This window comes from Scleropages formosus, chromosome 5, assembly GCF_900964775.1.
Source record: "Scleropages formosus chromosome 5, fSclFor1.1, whole genome shotgun sequence".
Classification (NCBI taxonomy): domain Eukaryota; kingdom Metazoa; phylum Chordata; class Actinopteri; order Osteoglossiformes; family Osteoglossidae; genus Scleropages; species Scleropages formosus.
Genome location: NC_041810.1, coordinates 37,632,354 through 37,641,711, shown reverse-complemented (window position 1 = coordinate 37,641,711; position 9,358 = coordinate 37,632,354). Strand labels below are relative to the sequence as shown.

At 46.6% G+C, this 9,358-nt stretch overlaps 1 protein-coding gene across 2 annotated transcripts in view; it reads left to right on the top strand.

Annotated features, from left to right (window-relative positions):
- The first annotated feature begins 4,063 nt into the window (after window positions 1-4,063).
- Window positions 4,064-9,358, top strand: part of cskl (c-src tyrosine kinase-like) — a 53,615-nt gene continuing 48,320 nt past the window's right edge. Inside the window, exon 1 of one of the 2 annotated variants that reach the window (XM_018745240.2) lies at window positions 4,064-4,109. The gene's annotated coding sequence lies outside the window, so the exon portion shown is untranslated. Of the gene's footprint in view, window positions 4,110-4,521; window positions 4,581-9,358 lie in introns of those variants that run through there. The other variant, XM_018745242.2, reaches the window with a different exon arrangement.

The window sequence follows — 9,358 nt, the reverse complement described above, 5'->3', positions numbered from 1 at the left end:
GTGGGTTTCCTTCAGGTGCTCCGGTTTCCTCCCACAGTCCAAATACATTCCGTTCAGGTTCCCCCATAGTGTGCGAGTGTCACAGAGTGAGTGTGTTTCACTGATGCATGGATGAGTAACCCCTTGTAAGTAGTTTATCTAGCAATGTAATCACCTTGGTGAATAAGGTGTGTGGACTAGTAACACTGCATGGTATCCGTTGTAAGTTGCTTTGGACAAAAGTGTCTGCTAAGTGGATAAATGTAAATTCCTATAGCTGCCCAGATCAAATTTAAGAGCCTGGTTATTGCCTACAAATGCGTCAATAGAACTGCTCCCAGCTATTTACAAGACTTCATCTACTGCTACACCCCAACCAGACCGCTTCGCTCATCTACTTCTGCCCGCTTGGTGGTCCCGCGCATGAAAGGTAAAGCACGGACGTTCTCAGTTCTGACTCCATTGTGGTGGAATGACCTCCCCCTCTCACTCAGAACTGCTGAAACTCTGTCCACATTTAAGAAGGTTTTGAAACCTCATCTCATCCAGACTCACTTCACCCGTGATCTCTTAAGCTGGTGTGATAAGTTATGGTGTTAATGTTCATGCACCATAACTTTATGATCATGCCAAGATAAGCCTTTACACAGCCGCTATTCCTTTATTTTATGTAAATGTGTACCTTTTAAAAAAAATAAAAAATTCTAGGAAGGTGATCGGGATTTGTCTACTCGAGTTTTATGCACCTACTCGTGTGATGAACATCGGTGCATAAAGTGGAAAGAAACAGTCTAAGTTTACTTAATCACATGTCTGTAACTGTCTCTCCTAATGTAATGCACAAATTGTATTTCTCTGAGATGTACGTCGCATTGGAGAAAAGCGTCTGCTAAATTAATAAATATAAATGTAAATTTATACAGCTGAGTAATTCTACTGGAGCAATTTAGGGTAAGTAACTTGCTCGAGGATACTACAGCTGGAGGTCAAACCTTCAACCTTTGGTTCAAAGGAAGTGACCCTATCCTATGCTACTAGCCGCATCTGAAAAAGACACACTGATGTTGCCTATGTTGACTTTTGTGTGTTCTGTGTGATTGCAGCTCATTCCCCAGTGTGTCTCTTAGATCAGCCTGAAACCGACCATGTTTTTAAAACTAAAGCTAGTCGAGGGCTTTTAGACCATATCCCTGGTATGTGAAAAATAACCAAGTTACATAGAATTTCTTTATTCTGGAACTCTTTACAGCATTCAGTTCACAGTAATAAGCAAAAGAAAAGAATAAAGAAGTTACACTCTAACAGCCCCCCCATTTGATTCCAAATAAACACTTAGAATCATCACTAGGGAGTGGAAATTCTAAGTATAGTGACAGCCTAAAGAAGAAACGGTAATACTTAAACTCAAGAATGATCTGTACCATTCATGGCCATCATCTACTTGCAGTTGCTGCAAACGCAGAAGGAAATAAATGAAAACACACAAATTCTAAAACAGAGTATGTATGGATGTTGATTACAAGGCATGTAAGAGCAAACATAACCTGTAAAACTATCCCCATTAACATCATTCAGATTCAATCCAAATAAATACCACCCCTCACACCTGATGAATCTTGAATAGTCAGTCATAGATGTGTTTAACCAAATGAGATGGTTTCAGATTCATGACACTTATAGATTAAAAAACTCTGTTAATAGCAACATGTTCTCCTATTGGAAACCAAGAGAAGAGATTTTCTTAAGGGCATCAGCAGTGTCATCGCTGACACATTCTGAGGCTGTGGCGACAAGCTTAAGTCACGTGTCATATATAAGAAATACAGTGTGTACTATTTCATCTGATACAGGATGTATATTTGTGATTTGGCAAATTACAACAAAAGCAAACCCTTGTCATAAATCATGGTGTAACGGCATGAATAAAACCTGCACTTAAATTCATTTATGTGGACATATGTATAAGATACTTCAAACTGAATGGTACAGGTTGTTAACTTGTGTATTTAATTGAGATCTTTGCAGGGCATATAAGCAATATGCAGTGTAAGACAGAATTTAAATTCAGAATACCGATTTGGACTTAATAGGCTATCATGCCTTTCCCAATCTTTGCTCATTAATATGGTATAACGTATTCAGTGAACCTGTACCACACAGTGGATACTCTGACACAAATTACCCATACTTTGCTAAGGTGACAGTATTAAAAACAAGAATCAACATCAACAAAATCGTTCACAAGCGACCAGAAGTTCATAGACATCAAGAATGTCTAACGCCAGATGCTGAAATCTTGTTTCTGCAGATAACCTCTTACGGTGATTCCTCCGAGATCACTTTCTTCTTTATACACATAAAATCCATCTGATCTCCCACTCTTGACCCACTCCAATTTGCATCTCGGGCCAACCGGTCCACGGATGATGCTGTATTCTCCACCCTCCACCTGGCCCTGGCACACCTGGACAATAAGAACAGCTATGTCAGAATGTTGTTCATTGACTTCAACTCAGCATGCAATACCATCTTCCCTCAGCAATTCGTGGGCAAACTTGACCAGCTGGGCCTGACCACCTCCCTCTGTAACTGGATCTTGGATTTCCTCACTGGAAGACCTCAGTCAATTCGGATTGGCAGCAGGACTTCAAGCACCACCACACTGATCACAGGGGCCCCCCAGGGGTGCGTGTTCAGTCCCCTGCTCTTCGCCCTACTGACTCATGATTATACCGTAAGATTCAGCTCCAACCACATCATTAAATTTGCTGACAACACAGCTGTGGTGGGTCTCATCAGCAACAATCATACAGAGAGGAGGTAGACCAACTGGCTGTGTGGTGTAGGAACAACAATCTCCTACTAAATGTGGGGGAAACAAAGGAGATTGTCATCGACTTCAGGAGAACTCATGTCCATCATCCCTCACTGACCATCGACGGTTCTGCCATAGAGAGAGTAAACAGCACCAAATTCCTGGGGGTGCACATCACCGATGACCTCTCCTGGACCACCAACACTGCATCACTGGTCAAGAAAGCCCAGCAGCACCTGTATTTCCTGCGGAGGCTGAAGAGGGCGAGTGTGCCACCACATCTCATCCACACCTTTTACAGGGGCACCACTGAAAGCATCCCGACATGCTGTATCATTGCACGGTATGGGAACTGCAACGTCTCTGACCGCAAAACCATAGAGCACATAGTGACTACAGCTGGGAAGATCACCGGGACCCCACTCCCCTGCCTACAGGACTACCATGCCCGCTGTGCCCGCAAAGCCCTCAAAATTGTGGGCAACCCCACACACCCCTCCCACAGCATCTTCAGCCTCCCGTCATCTGGGAAGAGATACAGGAGCATACGAGGCAGCTCCACCAGACTGTGCAACAGCTTTTTCCCTTCGGGATGTCGGGATCCCGAACTCTCTGTACCACCCATAACCACCCATTACATACCAGAATCCTGATCTCTGACCACTGGAATCACCACCCCCCCCCCTTCCAGAAGCACACCAGCCAGTATAAGGTCTACAGAGATTGTCCTCTCAGGTCACTGACAGTCTGTGCCGAAACCTCACTTAAATCGTGGTCCATCGGAAAGTATAGCTGCTGTATTTTAGTACATTCCACATCGACCTACATTAGGTCACACTAACCATCTTTTCCCAACAATTATTGCACAAAAACTCACTTTTTTCACTACCACTTTTAAATCCCTTTACATTTCTATTTATTGTAGTAGTATATGTTTTATGGGGGGTGTGGTGGCGCAGTGGGTTGGACCTGGTCCTGCTCTCCAGTGTGTCTGGGGTTCAAGTCCCGCTTGGGTGCCTTGCGGTGGACTGGCGTCCCGTCTTGGGTGTGTCCCCTCCGGCCTTACGCCCTGTGTTGCCGGGTTAGGCTCCGGCTCCCCGGGACCCTGTAGGGGACAACCGGTTTCAGATGATCTGTGTATATGGTGAGAATTTTTTTTCTCTCCACGGGAGGGCGCTCGGACGTCAGAGTTGCACGAGCTCTCTGTCCGGGCACTTTGCGAGTCGCAGGGGCGCGCATGCGCGTAGCCTCCCCTCGAAGCGGGGCGGTGTTTCCTCTCGCGAGGCCTGCGCGAGCTAAGCGGTGGGAGCCGTCGGTAAGGTTCGCGCGTTACGCTCGGCTGGCGCCTTGTGTGCGCGTCTGTTTAAATACCCCGGTAAAAGGGACACGCGCGCCTGCGTCCTTTAACCGCGTGCTTTTTGGGTTTTTTTTTTTTTTTTTTTTTTTGAGTACGGGCGGTTCTTTATTATTGGGTTTCTCTGTAACGGCGAGACATCGGGATCACAGCGACAAAGGAGTGGGGACACAGCAGACAGATGTCCGTAAGGCGCAGATCGCCGCAGTCTTGCATGTCACGTGTCACGTGTCCCTGATGGAGTGAGAAAGCCGCGCCGTGTCCGGTCTCTGCCGCCTCCCGTGTACTGGAGCGCACGGACACGCACGGACACACAGAGAGACAGACCCCACGCGGACCCAGGTATGGCCACACCGGTGCTCATCATCATCATCATCATCATCGTCGTCGTCGTCGTGAGTCTGAGCTGGAGCTGTCCGTCCTCATGATCATGTGCGAATTGAAAGTGTGCGCGCGCTCGTCGTGTGTCCTTGCCGCGCTCACACTGACACTGCCATACAGTGCAATGCCTTAACCACTCCGGTGGGCGCGACTGGGTAACTTAAGTTAAGAGGATCTGTTTTGGATTTACTCTCACGTTGACAGCTGCAGGTGTTCTTTCGTTTTTGCGAAGCTGGTTCGTGCAGTTTAGTGCTCGCACACACACACACACACCTGCGTGATTTTTGTCTTTCGTTGGCTCCCCTCATAGCTTTTGTTTCAGGAAACTTTCTGTTTTGTTTTGCGTGCCACGAGTTCATCGCATTGTTCTCCAAAGCAGCTTTCAGTGTCAGCTTTGTAGAGTAAGTGACTTGCAGTGATTCGCTCATTTATACAGCAGGGTAATATTTACTGGGCTCTACAGCAGCAGGGGCTGCTTTTAGTACCTGGCTCCTTCAGTTGTGATTGTAATCAGTGCTGCTGGAGCCATTCAGGGATGATTTAATTTTCTGCACCTGGCTTTATCGTAATTTGTTCTCCTTTTTTTGATCAGTTTCTCCTAATCCAGCTCTCCATATGAATAATATTTGATATAAAAGACATGGTGTGTGTTACTGTTCAGAAAGCATTTTTGGATTTGTACATGAGTAATTGGGGGGGCGCGGTGGCGCAGTGGGTTGGACCGGGTCCTGCTCTCCGGTGGGTCTGGGGTTCGAGTCCCGCTTGGGCTGCCTTGCAACGGACTGGCGTCCCGTTCTGGGTGTGTCCCCCTCCAGACTTACGCCCTGTGTTGCCGGGTTAGGCTCCGGCTCCCCATGACCCCGTATGGGACAAGCGGTTCAGACAATGTGTACACGTGTAATTGGTGCAGAAAGATGGAAATTTGATGCAGAGGTGCCCTCTGGTCAGTCAGAAGATCCACAGAAGAGATCTCTCCTTTCTGTAGGGATGCCGTAAGGGGGAAGTGACCGGAATGAAATCTAGGAGAAGCTCGTACGCAGACTATTGGCAGGTGACTTTTTGCAAAGGTCAAAGGGCTTCTTCGGCCTTTGTCGTTAACCATCTTGCATAGCGCCGGAAGTCCCCTCTCCATGATGTGCTCTTACACTGCCTTGCCTTGTGTCTCTTACCGTGTTACTGTGCTCTGTGGGACAGTCAAACTCCTGGCGTACATTTAAACCATGAATGTCATCTGTTCAGTGGACCTTGAACCCCGTAGCCATAAGAGTGAAAAACAAGGTAATCCACCTGTATGGTGTGAGCTTTGTGATTTTCATTAAAACGAAGGTCATAAATATGGCTGTTACTCCAGCTGTTACTGTAGGTAACTCTAAATCGGTGAGCATGCCGGTTCTGAATGTTGACCTTAGGGTAATTTGTCAGATTGATTATTGATTGATTGGGTAAGGTAGCCTGACCTGAGAGCAGTGGGAAGAGATATTTCTCTTGCTCCACCTTGGTTTTCTCATGGATCTGCACCCACCACAGTCCCCTGTGTTCCCTCTCCTGGGGAGCAGAATGGGGGCATTGAGGTTGGGGGGGAGGGGCAGGCTGGACGGCCGTCTTCCATCTGCCCAGTGTCTGGCCAAACCGGCTGCAGCTCGAGTACCGCAAAGCCGGTGCCACCGGAGCACATGTCCAGACGTCTCCAAGACCAGGTGGTGAACCCGCATGGCGGCAGCCGCAAAGCTTTACCGCAGGCTGCCAAAAACCCTTGTCCGCCCCCCACCCCCAGGTGATGGAAGTCCAGCTTGTCTGTCGTTGAACAGTACAGTTCAGTGTCTCAGTAGAAAGACAATGAAGACTAGCGAGATGCAAATTGGAGTGGGTCAAGAGTGGGAGATCAGATGGATTTTATGTGTTGACTAGGGGTGAGGTAGAGCTCGCTGCCAGGGCTCCAAGTATGCGAAATAAGGTAAAGAAAGGGTGGTGGTCCGGACCCCGAGAGCCGCAGCGGTGCGCAGTTCTCCACTGGAAACGGGAAGGAGGAAGCAGGAAGAGCGATGACTTAACCAGAGTGCAGCTGTGCTCATGCTAAAAAAGGAAAAATGAGAGGAAGGGGTGTGTAGAGAAAAGCTGTCTGGGGCAGCGGACGACAGACTAGGGTTCACAAACACGGGTTCGGAGAGAACGGCTCCTTGGGTACTCGGCAAGCTTCAGTAGACTGACATCCTCTCTTTGAATTATCGATGGGTTAATGAGCATGAATGTTGAGACACTTGTATGGTGGGAGGACCATGGTTTATTGTGGGGAGACTCGGGTGTGGTACATATTCCGTCCCATGTTCCACGTTCGTATTCGGCAGACGGGGAAGAAGGAATCAGAGCCCAAATGCACAATAGCAGACACTTAGTTTCGCTGGAATATTATCAGCATCTGCCCCCCCCCCCCATAATGAAGGTCTCTCTTTTTTGTTAATGCAGAGTAATTAAATACTGTTTAGAAATGGGTGTGTTAATTTCTGTTAATGGTTGTGACGTGGCTTGCTTGTGCGTGTTATCTTTTCACCTTCTTGCTATCTGTAGTGTGTGCATGCTTAGCTTTGTACAACGCTGGAAAACTTTTCTGTAATTTTTTTTTGGGGAGGTGGGTGGGGATTGGTTTCTTTCGCAGACAAATAAGACGGCAGCCCAGTCTGTACTCATACTCCGAAGAGACACGTTGTCGCTATCGCAGCAGCAGTCAGGGGGATAGGAGCACTTCTTCACTCCTGGAGTTGTGGTCTCAGCTGTAGCACTTACACACACACTGTCTGAAACTGCCTGTTGAAACACAGGGCGCAAGGCTGGAGGGAGAGGGGACACACCCAGGATGGGACGTCTGTCCGTCTCAAGGCATCCCAAGCAGGACTCGAACCCCTGACCCACCAGAGAGCAGGCCCGACCAAACCAACTGCGCCACCGTGCCTCCCATTTATATAGAGAAAAACCAAATAGTGTTTTGTACTTTTACCACCGCTGGCCATACAGGCCATGAGGCTATATTTGTTCTGTAAACCCCCCCCCCCCCCCCCCCTCCATTGTGATGGCATTTCTTTATAGGAAAAACAATGAAAAATGTCACCTAAAAGTATGAACAAATGGTATGTTTATGCATGGCAGTGGGGGGTTGTGTATAACTTTGTGGGTGTTAAAATGAAATGTTTAATGCCAGCTGGTCTTCTGAGTAAAGCCTTATTTATTGTAAGGCAAGGGCGTTAATGGTATTAAAGCTGTCTGACTGACGCGCAGCACAGAGGGGGGAGGCACATTGTCCTCATCACCCGTTATTTAAACCTTCCCTGGCAGCAGGAGGACACGCAGCCCTGAGGAGACCAGAGAGTGCATCCCTCACTGTTGTCCCTACCTGTTATTGTTTCTGTAAATAGCACGATTAACGGCTCATTGCTCGTAGTAGGGACGTGGCTGAGCTCATCGAAATCTGCACCTGTCAGCTGCGTATTTAAACTTATAAATCCGTACGGATGCAAATGCAGATGTGGTTTTTAATGAAAATTGAAATGGAAAGTATAATTTTACTGATTTGCATGCATGTGTCATCTGAAAGATAGATTCAAGATTCGAGTTGATTGTCATATGTACAGTAAACAGTCTGTTACACCATACAATGAAATTCTTACTCTGTGAATCCTCCCAGCAGCCTATGACATAAATAAGGACATAAGGAAAGAAGACACAAGGTGTAAATTACAAATTTACAAAATTACTGTTAGTGCAAATGCAAGAAACAAAATTATGTGCATGTATAAAGTGTACAGTGTGCAATGTGAACACGGAAGACATGCATGTGCAAAGTCCTGCAGAGGTAGATTGGGTCCATGTTGTTGTTTGCATTTGAAAAGGGGTGTGTGTGTGTGTGTGTGTGTGTGTGTGTGTGTGTGTGTGTGTGTGTGTGTGTGTGTGTGTGGGCGCAAAATATGCAGAGGTAGTCTGTAGTCTCTGATGTTATTTGCATTGTGGATAGGAAATATATATTCAGCTTTAGTTAGTAGTTTTCCTTTTCAGCAATTAAAAAACATTGATTTTTGCTCCAGTATTGGTAAGGATGTCCAGAACTGTGCAAAAGTTTTAGGCACTTGGGAGGAAAAGCTGTAAAGTGAAAAGGCTTCCAAAAATAATGCTCTTAATTAATTAACTTCCTACAAAGCTTGGTAACCATCCACCGTTAACAACCGCTTGACCCGAGCAGGGTCGTGCCAGGCTTGGCCGAGTCCCGCTCTCTGGTGGGTCTGGGGTTCGAGTCCTGCTTGGAATGCCTTGCAATGGACTGGCATCCTGTCCTGGGTGTGTCCCCTCCCCATCCAGCCTTGTGCCCTGTGTTGCCGGGTTAGGCTCCAGTTCGTCGCGACCCCGCTCAGGACAAGCGGTCTCAGACAGTGTGTGTGTGTGTGTACTTTCTTTAACAACATACAAAACCCTTACTGTAATTCTGTGACTTTTTGCAAAAGGAATGCTTGGAAATCTAAAATATGCTCTTTCCTATTGATACTAATGCAGAAGACATTAAATAACTGTCTAAAACAAATATTTTTGTGAAACATCTAAGTGCCTAAGACTTTTGCACAGTACTGTTAGCATTGATTTATATCAGTACAATTATTTCCACTTAAAAACTCAAAATAAGCTCCATGCATATGAACTTACACAAATCACCTTATACTATGCAAACAGCCACACTGACATACATGCTATGCAAAGTCTTACAAAGTAGGCCAGATCTGTTTTACTGCGTAATTGGTGTGCGAATATACACGCAAATCATTGAGTCGTAATTCGCATGCAAGGGTGTT